Here is a 19,728-nt window from a genome sequence, read left to right as displayed (position 1 = left end):
CAGAATACAGGTTTAATGCGTGGCCATTTATCTCCAACTCACTACATGTTCTATGCCCCTAGGGGTGAGTAATGCTGTGGCTCGTGAGCATGTAGCAGCAAAGACACTGGTGGCAGACTTACTAACCAGGAGAAAAGAGACAGATGGTGGTTGTAGTGAGTTCACAGAGTGGGAATATGTGGGACCTGAGTTGGAGATGCGAGGGCTACAGTGATGAAGTAGTGTACAAGAATGCAAGGAAGTGTGCAAAGAGGATGCTGGAAAGAGTGGTGGTCAGGTTTGTAGAACAGGAGTTGAGGCGCTAAGCAGGGAGTGAGCGGCAGAAAGAAAGGTGACGAGAAGGGACTTTAGCCACTAGCAACTAAAAGATACTAGACAAACGCGAAGCATCTGTAGGATTATGGGTTCACTTTTCTTAGCAAGTAGGCAGGGGTTGGTTTATTCCGGACAGGAAGAGAAATTTGGTTAAACCCCAATATTTTGTTTTATAGAAGCATCTTTCACCCCTGATGTCAGTAGGCCAACACCCTGGGAGGTTGAGGAAATCAGAATAAACAGGAAACACAACAAAAAGGGGGCTTCAGAAACATAAAACCCTATAACCTATATATATTCAAGGCAAATAACCTCAAAATCAAGACACAGTCAAAACTCGTAGTGTAACAGACATGCTCTGATCTTGATTATTCTGGGGGAAAGTACCAAAAATGCAAACAGAAATTGAAAAAGCGAAATACACTGTCTATCTAGTGTACATTCACTGTAAATTGCAGATCCTAGCACATGACTATAATATAATACAATGCACACTTTTACCACTTTTTGCAGCTTTAGTTATAGTTGATTAATCAGCATGCACTATTTTGAAATCAATTCATGTGTCCTGGGGTGGCTCATGATAAACTTGTTGCTAGCTGAATAGTCCCACTTAAGCTGGCTTACTGCATGGCTCAGTAATTGATTTAAAATGTTTATTCCCATTCCCCTTCCAATGGAATAACTGTTTAACCATAGTACTCCTCCTCAGGGGAGGTACTGCTGCTATTCTCAGAGACTGCAGAGCTTGTAACTGCCACTTCATCTTCAGGCCCAGAAGCCTGAAACGTAAGATAACGAAAATAACCTGTCCCCACAATCCAGGGAATCAACAGGTACCTTAAGCCCACCTGTGGCTTACAGTTAATTTTTCGTGAGCCTCCCACCCTCCACACACACATTAAGTATCCCCCATTGTGACCCATTGGCTCTGGGGTTTGGAGCCTCCTTCATTCTCCTCTAGGACTAGGAGCCTTTCCCTAGGCCCGTGTGCCCGCCCTCGCCTCGTGTCCCATCTCACTCATAGCTTTTTTCAGGCTCTGATCTCAGCCCTTTGATGCTCTCGTTCTATTATCAAACACACCACGAAGCCTAGCACTTTAATCACTGAAACCCCAAGAGGTGGAAGTAATGTCTGCTGCTGGCTCCCTCTTAAGACAACCTAGGACACCCCGCCCTCCCAGGCCTGGCTCCAAAACACATTAGCACCGAAGAACGCTCACTGCAGGCTGCCTGTCCCTCACACCAGTAAACATGGTACCGGTGGTTAAACTCACTCCAATGGAAGTCAGCCTGGCCACACTTAGCGTGCACTCACTGCTGGCTGCCTGTCCTGCACACCGGCAGGCAGACGGGAGAGGGCTCAACTCACACTAGAGCAAGCCCATTAGCACGTTCCCTCAGGGCGCAGTTTACTCCATTGGAAACCATCTACGCCACTTCAGGGCGCACTTCTCATGCTGTCTGCCCCTCACACCTATAAGCTGTACTCAATTCCCCCTTGTCGACGCCATGTAGGCCACACTCCAGAGCCCAGTGTAGCCGGTCTCTATGAAAAGAGCCTAGGTGGTGTGTTTGTTCTTACTCAGTAGCCACCGGTCACAGGGGCACTTCTGACGCAGAGGGTATTCTCCATGTGGATACTGTCTGCAGTCACTGCGAGGCACTCCCACCCCAGGTTATACTGACTTAGAGCTAATGCCTGCCAATGCTACCCTGGCCACGTGCTTGCACCCTGGGGAGGAGTGTCTGTCCCTCGACTTCCGCCTCCGGCTCTTAACCCGCTCTCTCTTCAGGCCTGCTCTCCCTGGGGTCACTCTGGTGCCTCGCATACAACACACATCTTGGAGCGAGCTTCAGTTCTGCACTGATCCCGTTCACCCGCCCCCCCCGCCCACCCTCCTGTCGCCTACCAATGTTTGCTCCCTGGACGTTGGCTCTTTCTGTCCCCCGGGCATTGGGTGACCAGCTTATCAGAATGAAAAACCGGGACAGGCACAGACATAGAAATAGGACTAAATGTCAAATTAGGTCTCAGTGCTTCATATATATGTATATCAAAAGAAAACTCTACTTCACAAAGAAGAGAGCACGCACACAAAGAAAGCAAATGTCAAAGGAATTTTATTTCATGGGGACACCTCCGCTCCTCTGACCTGGCAACACAGAACCATTTATACTTATGTCGAGATCATAGAAATAGACATCTATTGATTTAAATTTAAAAAGGATACACCCATTACAAACGGGCATGCAAGTGCCCTCTCATAGAATGCATTAATTAGCGCAGGTGGTCAAAACTGTAATTTGAAAAATATTGATATTTCAATCCTCCATAGTGTACTAATATACACCCTTAACCTGCATAATGCTTCATCAGACCCCCAGCCTACAATATGCACATTTCACCATTGTATCAGCAATGTATCTAAACAAAGCATTTTGGACAACTGCTAATATTGTCACAATATAGTGCAAACCTTTTACATGTGACATTTTAAAACACTGATCTGCTGCATAACTGTGATGTATCTGGGAGACAAAATTCCAATTACAAATGGCTGGCTTTTTAATTAGCATGGAGATCACTAGATGCTGTGCTGATTAATCTCATTTGTAAATGAAATGAGAAACAACATTGTAAATATATTACATGCCAGAGTGAATGAAGCATCTGTTTTGCTGATAAGATATGCCATACGATGTGTGTTTTAGGAGCTCAAATGTACCCCGTGCTTGGCATGTAACAATAAGCAGGACTACCATTCCCATTATGCCCCTACTCAGTCACATCGAGTCAGTAAACAGACATTTACCACTCCGTAGGCTTCGCCGATGAAAGTGCAGCATCCAAAATAATCAACTCCACCTCGACTTCTACGTTTAAGCGGGAATTCAGCAAAGTTCAAAGCCTACCGGAGAAATAGTGATATAAAACACAGCTTCCCCAATGTATTCCAGCTTCTTGCTCCAGAGTGGATTTTCGTTATGAAAGAGAATGTGAAATGAAACACATTCTCCTGCTCCCAATGCCGGACCGTCTCCCATTTAAACAGCACGCTCATTCCTTACTTATTAGTTGGTCACTGAGCAGCGTCTGGGGAGAAGCCAGATAAAAAAATCTACATGCAAAGCAGAAAATATATATTTGTGCCCGTTCTGGGAAGAGCTCCAGGGTCGGCTGCTGGTGGGCCTGGGTTTGCCCCTATGGCCTCTGCAGCCCCGATTCACACCTCGTTAAATCCTGCTGTGCTGCTTAAGTGAGACGAAGCAGCACAGCAGGATTGAACGAATTGTACTCTGTCCCCGAGCCTGCACAACGCTGATTAACATCCAGGTTTCACGCCCACCCTCCCTTAAAAAACCGGGACATAACACAGGCACTAGTCAAAAACCGGGACATTTGTACAATTTGGGGAAAATTGTCGGGACACGGGGACAATTCGCCAAAAACGGGGACCGTCCGGGGAAATCCGGGACGTCTGGTCACCCTACACGGACACAGTAATTGAGCTGGAGCAGCGAGCTTGAGGGAGAGACGTGCTTGCACCCCCCACTCAACCGTTCTTTCTCTCCTATCGTCCCCCGCCATCCTTACCATGCCTGAAATGGAAATTTAGAAGTGCCAGTTTCCACTGTCCAATAGTGCCTGTTTGCTGCTGAGATGTATATGGTATATGAACAGTGAGCGCAGGCAGTTGTAGACAAATGTAGTGGAGCGCTGGGTATTGCAGCACTCCTGAGAAGTGACGGGGCTCGTTCTTTCAAACGTAGGAAGTGCGGGTACTCGGTTCTGGACAGTGCATGCCCATGTAAAGCACTGTCCCCACTCCTCACTTTTGGGTCCTGCTGGCTGCCGCCACGGGAAGATAGACACAAAGCTCACGTGTGTTTTGTAACGTGAGAGTTAAGAGCGTAGGGAGCTGCCCATGTGTTCTCTGTCCTGCTCTGCCCCTCTTCTCCTGTCCATTCCCACCTCCCTGCTTCTACCCATCTCTTCTCGGTGTTTCTATCGTGTCGCTCGTGCCCTTCCTTCTTTTCTCCCTGTCCTTGGTCAAAATATAAATATGAGTTTTACCCCTCCCTCAGAGCCAGAACCTAACTAAAGTGGTTATAATTACTGGGGCTGGGCGGAGCCGACGAGGGGCTTAGTGCAGGCGCCGCTGCAAAATGAAATATTATTGAGTCAGGATTAGAAGTGGTAGTAATAACATGAGGGCCGTCACAACAAAATACACACTGACCTGAGACTTGCATGTAGAGTAGGGAAGACAGGGTGACTCACTTTGCAGCGCACTCGCTTTAGTGACGACTTGTATGCTGCTTGCTGCTCCTCCAGTGTGGAATGTAACCACCGCTCCGGGCTGACCCGTAGATTGACCATCTTGCCGGTTGCATAAGTCATTGGGGAGAGGCGCGCTCTCAACAGCAGCACAAGCTGTAGTCAGTAGTTCGTTCTGGCCACCAGTCACAGTAAATAAATCGTCAATGGAAGGCTGCAGGCCAAAGCCTTAGTTCAAGCCAGTCCGATTAGTGCCAATCAGTTTCCCCAGATACTTAACATCATGCCGCTCGTGGCGGTCTTGGACTTTCCCGCCCGAGCCCGCGCTGAAAAGGGGGGAGGGAGGGGGCGTTTTTGAGGATTTCTCATGTGAGAGCAGGGGCGGGGCGCATCTCCAATTTCCTTATGCCGGGTTTCAGCCTCCCCTGTCCGATGCCCTCATGTTCTCCTCACGTGTGAGGAGCATCAAACAGCAGAGGCTCTCCTCCACCCGTTCCCGGGTTTTACAGGACGACTTCGACGGGACTGAAGAGAGTGGCTCCTTCTGGTTGTCATTTGATCTGCAGAGCGGAAAACTTCGGAAGTGCCGATAATCAGCATTTGAGATGCCGGGCCCGCCAGTAACATAGACTCTGCCATTGATTGGCTGTGAACCCCAGACTGCTCCCAGATCGTTTATTATGTGTGATTTAATGTCTACTTGTCCGTCGGACAAAATAGACAGTAAATCATCTTGCCCGTCATAAAAATCAACATGGTTCGGGCGTCGGGCGATATGATTCCCCCACCCCTGCAGGTTAGAATATATGTTTAACACTCAGTCTTTTAAAAACTTACACTCACTTGATGTCATGAGTGATGTAACTAGTGATGTCACTGACCATGTCATGAGTGATGTAATATGTGACCTTATAAGCAGTACATTGTGGGGCGTATAGTTAACTCAGGTAATTATAACTGCTGAATTTCACTGGTTTTGTACAAGAGAAATAGGAGCTTAACTATAACATCCCTGTAACCACTGGATAGAATATATATATATATATATATATATATATACACATATATACATACACACACACTTAACACCTGCAACATATTTACATTTACTTGTGAAAGTTTTACCCCGCATATGCCTTATCATTTATGCCTTTACAACAGAATTTGTTGTAAAGGTATGCGTGGTAAAGGTAATGTGTGGTAATCTGCGTTGTAACAGCCGGGTTGCAAAGGCACTGCGTGGCAACGGCTGCATTTCTTTGCTGTTTCCCGTGTCAAACATATGCTTATTAGACAGTCTCTTTCCTCAAATGTAAACTAAACTTACCTGTTGGTCATGTTCATCGATCCCCTGGCTCTCATAAAATGTGCACAATGCACATATCACATTTCAGGGTAGATTCTAATTAGCAGTTGATATGTTAATTAATATTTAGCTCTATCAAATGTGTACAAAAAAACGGTTTGCTATATAGCTTGTTAGAATGCTACACCTTGTCTCTTTCTTCAGTTTATGGACTTGCCTCTGTAACCAAATGCTCTTGATTGATGGCAAACTCATCACTTTGGGGTAGTTCTACAAGATAACAAAATGATAACTCCAAATCTCGGTGACTGGTTCACTAGAATACCCATTTGACATTAGTTATTGTAAATTACGTTGCCTGTTTGGGGGTTGGGAGTTTGGTAACAAAATGACCTGAGTGAATGTCTAAAGACGATGTGAGGGAAGTGGTCTAATATATATTGTGGTTGTGTGCACCCTCGCAGTGTAATAAAAGCACAATTAAGTATCAGGTCCGTATGAAAAACCTTAGCTCAGTCCTGGGTAGCTGTGGTTCTGAGCCACAGCAGTCAAGCTCTGAGCCACTGCAGTCATGATTTAACAAATCAACAAGTGATAAGTATTTAGCAGTAGCAAAACAGTTGAATATAAAAGAAAAACAGACTCCTATTTAGAAAAATAGAGTGCTTTTTTGTCTTAAAAAACACTTCAATGACAAAAATCCACTAGAGTGTACCAGTGATATGAATTTTCAAATTGTATTGTATTGTATTGTATTTATTGCTTATTGAGCGCAGCTGTCACCCAAAGGGTATCCTGGCGCTGAGACCTAACCGTGCATCTATTAAAAAGCTACATTACTCTGGGGAACAAGTAAGTTTTAAGGCTCTTTTTAAAAGTGAGCAGATCAGGGCAGCTCCTTAATGCCAAGGGGAGAGTGTTCCACAGTGTGGCAGCCGCAAAACTAAAAGCGCGACCACCCATTCTCGTTCTATTAATTTTAGGGACTTTTGCCAAGAACGCCGAAGATGATCTTAAAGGTCTGGCTGCCTGATACCAGAGGAAGAGAGTCTGAAGAGGTATTGGTCCCAGTCCATGCAGGGCCCTAAAAACAAGGCAGAGAGCCTTAAACGCAATTCTCTGCTGGACTGGGAGCCAGTGCAAATCGGCCAAAGCTGCCGATGAAGAGGCGGACCGTGGTCGAGACAAGGCCAGTTTAGCGGCCATATTCTGTATCCTTTGGAGCTTTAGGACCAGAGTCTTCGGGGCACCCAGAAGTAGTGCGTTGCAGTAGTCAATCCTACTGAGAATGGAACTACGCACTACCTCAGCTCTGGAGCCCCGTGGGAGAAGTGGCAAGATTTTCCGTAGAGCACGGAGCAAACCCATACATGTTGCTGCCGTTTTGTTTACGGAGGCATCAAGCTGCAAATTGGGTTCGAATAGAACTCCCAGGTTGCGAGCTGACTCTGCCGCCTCCACAGAGCCCGGGATGGACACTGGCCAAAAATCGGCCGGTAGTGTACGGGGAGTTCGGTCCAAGGAGCAGTGGAGTACCTCCGTTTTTGACCCATTGAATTGCAACGCATTGGCTCGCAGCCATGCTGCTGTGGCTGCCATACAACGGTGAAAGGCATCCCTTGAAATGGACTCTGATCCCTCAAATGAAAAAATCAACTGAGTGTCATCGGCATAGTTGACAACAGATATGCCGAATGACTTTATCAGTGCTATCAAGGGACGGAGATATATATTAAATAGGATCGGGCTAATTGCCGATCCTTGAGGGACTCCCTGTTTCACCCGCCTAGTGGCTGATCGAAAAGGTGGTAGTGCCACGGCTTGTTGTCGGTTATCCAAATAGGACGTGAGCCAGTCTAGGGCCAGACCGCACACTCCCGCACTCCGAAGACAGCCAAGTAGTACTTCATGGTCCACCGTGTCGAACGCGGCCGACATGTCAAGTAGCACCAAGAATGCAGACTTGCCCTTGTCGACTCGCGTTCGCAGATCATCCAACACGGTGACCAAGGCCGTCTCGGTGCCGTGCGCTGGCCTGAAGCCAAATTGTGCAGCATCCAGACAGATTTGTTTCTAGGAAGTTGGATAAGGCTCTTGTGACCCATCTCTCGAGGATTTTTATCGCAAATGGTAGTAGCGAAATTGGCCTGTAATTAGTTGAGGAGAGAGGGTCCAGAGAAGCCTTTTTCAACAGAGGTGTTACAATAGCCAACTTCCAGCTGTCTGGGACTGACGCTGTGGTCAATGATTGACAGCAGATGGAGTGCAACGGAGGGAAAAGCTCATCTTGAAAGGCCTTCCAGATCTTATGAGGCATTGGATCCAGCGGTGATCCTGACGATACACTGCTTGCCAGGATAACAAATTCCTCTAACGAAACCTCTCAAAGAAACAATAAATCACAGATTTTCACTTAGAACAATAAATCACTGCAATCTACTGCGACTTGCGATTTAGGGTTAGCCATCACAAGTTACTTGTGGCAACCAGCTCCGAACTGAGCCAGTCACAGGGAACAATAAGGTACAGATTAACAGTTACCTTGCAGTTAATGCAGTCTACGGGTGAAGCGCCATAGGAATCAAAGTAGTAGTAGTAATGCAAGGGATAAAGGATGCTGAGCCGGTGTCGGCGGACCTTCCTGTGGCCACCCCTCAGTCCATGAACACAGTGGGCAACCTTTGGTCTCAGAGGCCATTGTCCCTTGAAGTTCATGTGAAGTGCTGCCAAAAAACAGATACAACTGGGCCTCCACTACCACGAAAACCTGTGGTTTCTTTTAAATGGCAGTAACTCCCTTGTCAAGCCACCAACCTATACTCTAATGGCTCTACCGGGTCCAGCAGAATTGGGTGAAACTTTTGAGGGCCTGAACTTGATCTCTTAGACCGCACTTTGGCAGTCAGTGAGGATTATGTGTTCTTAACTACCAACTCACCATGGCAGGCTTCTTCAGCTTTTATGGCCCTGTAGATGTTTGACTAGCCAATGGGCTACCAGTACTCCTCTCGCCTAGGGACGACATCCAGCGAAGAGTGGTATCTGGCTAGCCCAAAACATACTATTCTACCCATTCCCAAAAAGGCAGAACCTTCCCTTGATGTGTGGGGCTCCCTAGTCCATCCCAAAGGTGTGTCCACCTGGGGGCCATCTACCCATGGAAAAAAAGGTTTGGCAACAGCTTCCCTCTTTGTCTGAAATGCCAGCCTATCTGCTAAATCAAAAGAGCAGCACCTCTCGAGGGTGACTACCATTTGCCTTTCAAATATGGCTTTTCCTTTGAAGCCCACCTTTTTGGCTCACACCCTGTTTGGCCTTCCAGCTAGAAGAAAATCACACCTCCTGCCTTGGCAGATCCTTGGTTTTCCTTCCCGAGTATGGTTATCACCTGTCCCTAAGAGGGTAGCAGGCTGTCAAGAGAACAAAAGCTTGTGTGCAACCGTAAACAGTCACAGGAAAAGTTGGGCAACCTTCTGTGCAAAGGTTACATTAAAATCGACTAGAACAAGCTAGACTTAACAAATAATTATTTTGATACATTGAAGTATAGTCTTTAGAAGTCACATTCAGACATTAGCATTGCTGAGTTGTGACAGCGGGTAACACTGCACTCACCAAAGGGGCTGCTAGACTTTCTGAAGTAAAACATACACTGCAGGTTTTCACTGTCAGGACAAGTAATGTTACTAAAACACATGCCCATCTTTTTAATGTCATGCGCAATGGTTTTAGGGCTCAGTATGCCTGCCTCTGGAGTGACTTATAAAGATAAAAAATTTAGATTTGCCATTACTTTTAATGGCAAAAGCAGAATCAGCAGTTTAGAACTGTTTTGGCAGACAGCAATGGCAGGATGGGAGTCATGCTTTACCTTGGCACACTCACCGTGGCACAGTAGGTGCTGCAGGCCATGAGGGACACTACCAACAGGTCAGGGTATCCCTGGCGCCATATACTGAGGACTTATAAGTAACTGAATGTATGCCAATTTTGGGTGAGACAATTAGACATACTTTTAGACGGGTAGGAGCACTGACACAGAGACCAGTTTGACGGGACTCAGTGCCCTTTCAGAGTTGCAACAGGAGCACCAGTCAAAAAATTTGGGGGTGATCATGCAAAAAGGAACCTTTCCTTATAGAAGCATATACGCACTACCATCTTTGAGTAAAAGGCTTCCCATATGTTGAGCATAATGGAAGTATGCGTGGGTTTGCACAGTTGTTTAAATGAGACGTGTTTTGGAGTAATGTAGGGTCGTGGAAGGTAGGGGGCTCCAAATATGTTGCAGTTACTTTATGCAGAAACACAAAATGCTAAGATAAAGATATGATTGGACTTGAAGGAACTATAAAAAGGACAAGGCAGAATGCGACGTCTTGTGTTTTCCTCAACAGTAGCAGCAGGTTTGCATCAGTTAGCGTTCAATGGGACACACAGAACCACTTTATTTTTTTCCGCGTTTTCTATAGCACAAGCATGGTCACATGGGATTAGAGCGCTTTACAAGAAGTCGGGTTGTAACAGTTGAAAAGAACAACAATTTAAGTAAAAACAGTGAGTAGAGTTAACCACATCGCTGCAGCGGCTATTCCGCCGCAGCGCTAAGTGGGCGGGGCAGCCGCATGCTGGTGACAGAACCACTCTGTCACCAGCCGCGGTTGGGCTGTGCTTGTGACAGAGCGGTTCCGTCATGGCCCCGCCCGCCCAATAGAACGCGCCGCGCGGGCGCGGCGGCAGGGCCATGACGGAACCGCTCCGTCATCAGCACAGCCCAACCGCAGCTGATGACGGAGCGGTTCCGTCATCAGCATCGAACGGGTTAAAACATATAAGTTCTTTGCCCAAGCATCTATTTAGTGGGAAGGCATTCAGCCTTTGTCAAAAATGTATTTCGAAGAGGTTGATCTTGAGACATTGGACTGCTGGGCATATTACATTCGAGTGACTGTACAGTCACAATATTATATTCTGCACACCTTGTTTAAAAAAAAAAAAAGGGGTATAGCAGGCACTTACAATACAGCTAATGGTACAGTTGCATAAAACAGTGTTTACAAAACACATTGCAAGTATAAATGGTCATCATCCTTATTAAACATCCCTAGCCAAAGTCTTACCTTGGAAAGGATGTTGCTTCTAAAACATGCTCTACGCAATGTTCATCTTTAGCATCTACTAGTATATTTTCACGTTACACGCAATCTCACTTTAAGTGGCACAACAAATAACGTTAAACAAATAAATAGTTTAGTTGTAGAATGCCATGGAGGGTTTCTAATGACATGTTAATTCACGTGTCTGCTGGCCTGGACATCTGCCAGATATTACCAGTGGCCAGAGATAACATTTCACATATACCAAAACCCTCGGAACCATGTAAATTGTGTTAACTGGTTTAAACGCCGAATTCAAAGAATCTAACTTAATTGTTAACTGGGTGTGGTGAATTCGCTCCTGTGAAATAAGGGCGATGAAAACGTGTTAAATAATACAAGAAAATGCGAAATATTCATGTATTAAAGGGTGAAAAGAAAAAAATAAAGGGAAGCAAAGAGGGAACAATAAGCCTAGATAATAAACAAAAACATGCGTGCGCATCGTGAATAGGCTGTACTATGCATTTTGAAATACTAATAAGCTGTGCACTGCAAAGGATGAAGGGAGAGATACATTGTAAATTCACGAAAAGAGAGAACGTGTTAAAGTGTAGCACTGGAGACGCTGGTGTTAGCAGCAGGCTTGGTGCAGAGAGGCCTGCTTCCACCCGGCTCATTGGTTTTGACAGCAGAGGAGGCACCGGCTCTTCCGGGTACAGGAGCCGGGCCTCACAGCCGGGGGCAGAGGCAGGGCTGGGCCTGGGTGAACACGACAGGTCTTAGGAGACTGTTTTTAGGAGTGCCCGCAGTGCAGGGGGCTGTCTCGGGGGTCGGGGCGAAAGTGACAGCCTATAAAGGGGCCTGCGGTACACCGGGCCTTTGACAGCACTGGGCGGCGCTGCGCTCTCACCGGGGCGGAGTGGGGTCGCTGTTCCTGTGTGTCTCTGCTTCCTTGGCGGTGTCTGGGCTACCGCTGTCGTCGCCCCGGGTGTCCCTGCGCTCCGCCCCGCAGCCTTGGTCTCTGGTCTACCCTCGGCTTCCTGTCTCGGCTCCTCCGCGTCCCCTCTCCTTTCCAAGATGGCGGCGCTTCCCCCCTGCACAGAGTTTCCTGTCACGCTCCCTGTGGCCGCGCACTGGCTGGTGGGAGGGAGGGGGCGCGCGCGCCCGGCACTCCTTGACAGGGTGGCGGTTGGCTGCTTTGCCCTGCGGTTCAGTAGCTCCCGGCGTCCCCAGACGTCTCGAGATGCGCCGACCGTTTGGCGATCACGCGCCTGTTTCTCCGCCCTTTGGTGTCACGCGCTTTTCTGCGGCCGCGCGCGTTCTTTGCTTCATCTGTTTCTGTGTGTGTGTTTTTCTGTGAGCTCATTCCTACTTGTTGAGCGAGTTTTTCTCAGAATGCGAGGCCTAGCCGGAAATACGTTTAGAAATACTTGTTGTGTAATGAAATACTTCACGAACTCTGTCAAGTGCTCCCCACTAACGAAGTTGCGCAATTTCACAGTTTCTGTAATTAAAAGACACACTAAACGCGTACCCCTTGTCAATAAGAACTACTTTTTTTGGGTGGGGAGTGGGGACTGGTGGTGAAGAGGGTGGGGGTTCCATTTACATCATACCATCAATTTCTCTCGGGTATTGCTCTTTCAGCGCTCTTCTGTGTCTGTTCTATTGCATTTTGGGACTTATAGTTAGATATTTCACAATTTATTTATTTCCGGTTTTATATTGCATGGATATAGAGCTGCACAGTTTTGTAGCTCCATGCACTAGCAACTATTCCGTTTTTTTCCTTTGCATTGTGGGACTCATAGCTTTGATTGTATAACTGTTTAAATAGAGCGAGATATCAAAGAATGCAAATTATACTAAAAAGCTGGATCCCATTAGCATTCCATTGTATTGACCTGGAAAACACTGAGAAGTTTGCAAACACAGTCTCGAGGGACTGCAGACCACTTTAGAACATCGAAATCTTTCTAAAAGGAAACACTTTTTTCATTTTAGAGACACAAAGGTGTCTTAGTAACATTCACCCTTTTGATCCGAATGCGCATTCGTGGCATCACTACAAAATATCAAGGACGTGAATGAGTTTCCAAGGGGAGCTGCTTAATTTAGTCATCAGAGTTATGTTACAATACCCATAGTATAAAATGAGGACATGTAGTTTCGGGAATAGACCTACGGTAACATTGTGACCAGTGGGTGAAATGGAAATATAGGAGTGAGGTACTCACTGTCTCAAGGTACCTGTTTTCTGCTGGGAAGTGCAGGTACTCTCCCATTAAAAGTATTGCAGCAGTGAGTGTTGGGAAGAGCTGGGACCCTCTCTTTAATTTTAGAGAAGTGCAGGAACTGAGTACAAGACCGTAGCTTCCCATTTAAAGCACAGGAGCCTGATTACAAGTAGTTCGTTATTTATGGGATGTAATATATAGAACCTATTAAGAATTATTGGGGAATAAATAGCATACAAATTTCCCCTGTAAAATTTAGCGAGACTTGAGGTATTTAACAGATCAGCTAATTGTTGGATGTGTTAAATACGTTTTAACTTGTAAATCTGACCCATGTATGAACAGGTTTACGCACAGGTCAGAAGATAGCAAGCAACTCATAATCCGTTTCTTACTCTTACCTTATACTAGACTGCCTTCAAGCATCTTTGTAGTGATAGAGAGTTTTTTTTAGTTCTGCTGTGTGCTACAGCGCATGGAACTTGGAGTGCTTTTTAAGAACGCACTGTGCTATCGTAGAATCTAGACAACAAAAAGAATGCCAATACTGATCCCCAATTTAAATCATTTCAACGGAAGGTGCACGAACCATAAAGCAATACACCCAGAAGTTCTTTAGTAGCTTTTATTTCAATAGCACAAATTGTTTTGAATTTTTATATCTCAAAGGAAAGACTCTAATACATGTGATAGACCAAAGTAAATTGTGAATAAAAGCAGTTCAACAAAATAATCAATCCGCTTGCATTCAAACACTTCCAAACAGACCCATTCACTCTCCACAAAAACCATACACACTCATCCTCCTTGGCGCAAGAGTTGAAACAAATAAACCACCTAAAATGCACCCAAAATGTAAAAAAAAGCTATGGTCGACTTCGACATTTTTATATATGCACCCTATACAATATGTACACTAGTTTACATCAAATGAAATATTTACATTAGTCGGGCACATTGCAACCAAGCCTAATAAACATAACCAATGTTTGGCAACAATAAAACGTGGTCTACGCGTTTCAAACCCCTTTGTTCATGGGATTCTCATCAGGACCAGACACCACTATTCTGAAAATGCCACAAAGTCAGCTGTTCAAAGAAGTAGGGATGTCGGAAGTAATTGGTAAGTACTAACTCCGGCGGTTCTTTAATTAGCTTCACCCAATGATCAAGTATTAAATGTCAGAGGCATCAGTAACCAAAAGATGCTCATCAAACTCTGAGGAGGGGCCAGGTCATTGTCTGTGTCCTATGGGTGGCTGAGAGACATTATCCCACTTCCTCCTGCTGTGTCACTTTAAGTTATGCCTTCAAAAGCAGTATCTACGTCCACTTTTCTAAAAATTCAAGGTAAGACAGTACAACGAGGCTGAGGCTCTGTGTATGACATCTGACGACAAAGATATCGTGCTAGCTGTTTCATACTATATCTGTGCAGCATGAAAACAAAGAGCAGAGGTGCAAAAAATGTTGTATGAAGACAGAAAATGCCGGGGCGTGGCTGGGCTCGCGATGGCGGAGGTCGCACTCGGGTAAAGCTCTGAGCCGAGCTCCCCTTCCCTGGGCTGATTCTCCGCTATTTCTCCTCGCAGCCGCCCGAAACTGCGGGCGGAGCATTGCAGAGCCAACACTGTCCCGCTGGCTGACTTTTGTTCTGAGGGACCGATCCGGTCTGCACCGACCTTTCCTAGAGGCATCCTGCGGGACTCCCTGCAGCCCGGCCGGCGGAGGTGGCAACGTGAGGCTGCGGCTTAGACTGACGACCAGGCCCACACATGTGGCCTACCAACTGATGAACTCGGCCTCTCCGCCAGCCGGAAACGGAACCGGGAAGCCCTCTGGCTGCCCCGAACCAAGATTAGCGGTGTCTCCTGGGAGCTGTGGAAGGACTGAGCCTGAGATGAACGGGGACCTGATCAGCGGAAGCCGCCCTGTACGCAGGTAGCGGCCCGGCCAGGGGAGCTGCCGCCCGGCTGCTGAGTGCCGTGGCTGATGGCGCCGCGGCGCCCCTAGAACACTGCCAGAAGCGCGTTGGCGGGACTGAGCCACCGGAGGAGAGCGGCCCCCCTTCCAGGACTCACTGAGCAGCTGAAAATACGCGGCAAGGCCTTTCTGCGCCCGCAAATGAAACCGTTGTGAACGGGGAGCCCTGCGGAGTGCCTGAATTGGGCGCCAAGGCCCACACGGAGAAGGCTCTAGAGGCCCACAAGAACGATATCCCAGGAGTGGGGGCACACATCCAACTGGTGGAGACACTGCCTGGCCCCGGTCCACACGGGCCCTCCCCCTGGGACTTTCACGATCAGCTGACGGGAGGAATCACTCGGATGGGCCTCCGCTGAGGGATTGGAGTCGCTGAAAATGCACCGGGCGCTGAGAGAAGGCCTCGGAACTGGAGGTGAAGAAATCGCCTCGTGCAAACAGAGCAACACTGGGACACCGTCCCCGACACCGGAAAGAGCCTGGCCCCCTGCGGCGAATCGCGGAGTGATGACACCGGAGACCCAACACAGACCTCCCGTCTACCATAGCTGCCCCGAAACCACTGGGACTACTAACTGCCCGATACACATGCTGAAGCGGAGGTGATGACTGGCACCTGCTGAATCACGTGCACACACCTGCCTGATCAGAGGAACGCCACTGCTGGCACGTGTGACGCCGCCTGGCTAACTGCGTTGGGACCATCACACACCCTATCGCCCCGCTGACCTTGAAAATCGCCAGGCCTCCTTACGATCACGAACCAAAGGCCACCTCACTACTGGAGCCTCCTGTAAACTCAACAGGACTGATAGCCAAGTAGCTCTGCCCATGTCCGGAGGGGTGAGGACGCGCACCAGAACGGGAGGTGCCCCACCGTAAGGGAAAACTGATAAGACGCTAAAGAAGATGGATGCCGACCAGGTGACCACGAGACTGGATAGCGTGCTTGCCGTCATGGAACGCTTGGAAGAGTCGCTCCAGTCGACTAGAACTTCACTGGAGACCAAAATCGACAGCGTCGCCATAGATCTCACCCACCTAAGGGACGATCACAAAAAACTGGCAGATCGAACCAAGACCCTAGAGGGAACAGTGGCGGAACTTGAACCCAGAGTCAACCAAACGGATAAACAAGTACAGGACCTCCTGAACAGGGTCGAGTTTCTAGAAGACCGTGCCGAGGATGCGGAAGGGCAGGCACGACGGAATAACATCAGACTCTTGGGGATCCCGGAAAAATGGGAGGGCAACAATCCGGCCCAGCACGTAGGAGACTGGCTGAGGGACATACTGCCAGAAGACTCGCTTTCGCCCTACTTTGTGGTGGAACAGGCGCACCGAGTACCCACGAGACCACTTCCCACGGGCTCTAACCCGAGACCACTGCACCTTAGGATACTGAACTATCGTGACCAAGATTCGGTCCTGCAGGAGGCTAGAAGGCTCAGAGAGATTCGCATAGACAATGCCACAGTAATGTTCTTCCCGGACTACACTATCCAAGTGCAACGTCAAAGACATTCCTTCCTGGAGGTTAAACGAAGGCTCCGCACAGCGGGCCTCAAATATTCCCTCCTCTTTCCTGCAAAGCTAAGAGAGGTGGCGCAGGATAAAACTTACTTCTTTAATAACCCTGACGAAGTAAACGCTTGGCTCGATGGTTGCACTGACGTGGCGCCCAGACAGCCACAGGGCCATGAGAGGAGACCACGGGCACGTGGACGGAGATGTCTTCGTAGGAACAGAGAACAGCAGGCTCGTCGCCCGGAGGAAACGGCGCGCCACTCCCTACCAGCAGATCAAATTCTCCAAGAGCAGCGGGATGCACTCCGCAGGGTCTCTCAGCTGAGCAGCTCCCCGACATCGGAAGCCGTACCGGGCGCCAGCCCTCGGATAGTCCCAAGCGATGATGAAGCCATCTATGGTATACCGGACTCTCAGCTTTCGGTAGACTTGCCGGATATCACACCGCAGACAGCTGACTTGCTCCATTGAAACCACATGAGGAGTCCAGGCAGAACCTGCCAGAATGGCGGAGACAATAATGGCGGCTGGATGGACGCTGTAGCACCGCTGGAGCTTGGTGACACCGGTGACAAATCCCTTGCCCCCGGAATGGACGGTGGAGTTGAGACGCAGTGAGTATTGCCCCAGTCACATAGACGCTGAAATGGTGCTGTAATGGAGGGGCCACCCTGTATTCCTCCCCCCCTCTCTTTGCCCTCTGGCCCTAACACGCAGGGGACTAACTATGCCTGCGGCCTGGGAAGTGCAACCTACTTTACTTTACCCCTACATGGCTGGCTAGACTGGGACCCCTGCACAGCAGGCTACGCCAAATCTCCGCACAATGACATTGGCTGCAAGACGCATATATCATATGGCCCAGGGAGGGACACCGATTTCCTTCTCTATCCAGATAGATACACCGCTGAGACTGTGCTTAGCACGTAACATCCCCTAGACTTGAACGGTTGTCCCTCTCAATCGAGAGTATGGACGGTGGCACGTTTCGCTACTGCCCTTTTGGCATTCATATATGGTTCACCCACAGTTGGTTACCTTTGTTAATTGTTTACCCCCCCTTTTACGTAATTCTGGGCTGTGAGGAGTGTGTCGGGGGAAATAGCTGTGGACGTACTTGGTGGGGGGATGCAATGGACCTGGGACTGGCTAATATGTATGGGGAGGAGGAGAGGCTGCATGAATTGATGTCTGCGATAAAAATCTGCACCTGGAACATCAGAGGCATGCACACGCCGGCGCGCCGTTACCAAATATTCACATACCTTAAAAGACACCAGATCCAAATTGCACTCTTGCAGGAAACACACTTGAACAAGGCGGAAGTAATAGCGCTGCGCCGCCGATGGCGGGGGCAACTGTATGCTACAGAGTACTCCTCATATGCCCGCGGGGCGCTACTGTGGGTAAGACCGGGCACCCCCTTTGCGATGACACACTCCCATACCGACCCGGAAGGCAGATATGTGCTTGTACACGGCCGCCTTGATGGGCAACCCGTGGTTCTGGCATCCATCTACTCTCCCAACATAGATCAGGGAGGCTTCCTTGCGCACCTCTCAGAAAAACTGGCGCCTTGGCATGGAGTGCCCTGGTTACTCGGGGGTGATTACAATAGCTTACTAGACGCAACACTAGACCATTCTGCCCCACTCCGACCTGATGCACCATCTTGTGGAGCAATGAGGACACTCATTCAGTGGGCGACGCAATGGGACTTACAGGATGCCTGGCACGCCCGTAATACCAACACTAGAGTGTACTCCTACTATTCTGGAGCACACGCATTACATGTACGCCTAGACAGATACATGGTGTCATCGGAACTGTTGCCCCTCATCACGGACACACAATACCTTGGTCGAAAACACTCAGACCACAATCCACATACACTGGAAATAGCTTGGGAACGCCCGCACCCGCCCATCCCCACTTGGCGTTTACAGCCTGCCCTGTTACTAGATGCCCCCTTCAGGGACTCCCTACAAGCATGCGTGGCACAATACTTCACAGATAACTCAGGCACAGCGTCCTCCCCGCAGATTGAATGGGACGCCTTCAAAGTTGTAGTCAGGGGACACTGTCTGGGCACACAGGGGAACATGCAGAAAAAGCTGGAGGTTGACCTGCGCAGGGTGGAGGCTGGCCTACTCCGCCGAGAGCAGGAAGCGGTGGCAGGGACAGATGACCAACTGCTAGAGGCCCGTGAGGAACACACGGCACTGCTGGTACGGCTACGCCACCTTAATTACGCAGCCCACTCGGCGCGTGTACATCAATACAGCGACAAGCCCGGGAAACTATTGGCCTGGCTTGTCAAACAAGAGAGCCGCACTGCACCGGTGTCCACCATACAAACGGCTGAGGAAGGGGTGGTGTATAATCAGAGCAAAATACATCAAGCCTTTGTGCAACACTACAGAGTCTTGTACCGGTCGCAGCTGAGAGTCACACCAGAGACTATCACAGACTATCTCATAAATATTCAGCTGCCATCCCTCGCGACTGCACAGCAAGGGGACCTAGAGGCGCCGTTCATGCCGGAGGAAATGCGCAAAGCCATTTTTGCTCTTTCCAACGGCAAATCACCTGCCCCAGATGGGCTACCCGCCGAATTTTTCAAAACTTGCTCAGAAACCTTGGTCCCGGAACTACTCAAAGTATATAATGCTGCAATAGATGACTCGGCCCCACGGCCACACTCAATGAAGCTACCTTGGTCTCGCTCCTGAAACCCGGTAGGGAAGAGACATGTATAGGCTCATACAGACACTTGGCCCTGTTAAACACCGGTTATAAAATCTTCACCTCTCTATTGGCCCGGCGCCTAGCCACCGTGGTCCCGACTCTGGTCCATAGTGACCAAAATGGCTTTGTGCCTGCGCGAAGCACCTCTTTCAATATCCGTTGCCTCTTCCGAATACAGGAAACCGCCATGATGCACTGGCCGAGATCGGGATGCCTGGTACTGGACCTTGA

The 19,728-nt window shown here is 48.6% G+C and overlaps 1 protein-coding gene across 1 annotated transcript in view; it reads right to left on the bottom strand.

Moving 5' to 3' along the window:
• RAB14 (RAB14, member RAS oncogene family) overlaps positions 1-12,364 on the bottom strand; it is a 221,149-nt gene extending 208,785 nt beyond the window's left edge. The window contains exon 1 of the mRNA XM_086920985.1: positions 11,913-12,364. The gene's annotated coding sequence lies outside the window, so the exon portion shown is untranslated. The remainder of the gene's footprint in view (positions 1-11,912) is intronic.
• Positions 12,365-19,728: the final 7,364 nt, after the last annotated feature.

The sequence above is a fragment of the Lissotriton vulgaris genome, chromosome 5, assembly GCF_964263255.1.
Source record: "Lissotriton vulgaris chromosome 5, aLisVul1.2, whole genome shotgun sequence".
Classification (NCBI taxonomy): Eukaryota; Metazoa; Chordata; class Amphibia; order Caudata; family Salamandridae; genus Lissotriton; species Lissotriton vulgaris.
Note: the sequence above shows the minus strand (reverse complement) of the source record. Positions and strands in the feature narration are given on the sequence as shown.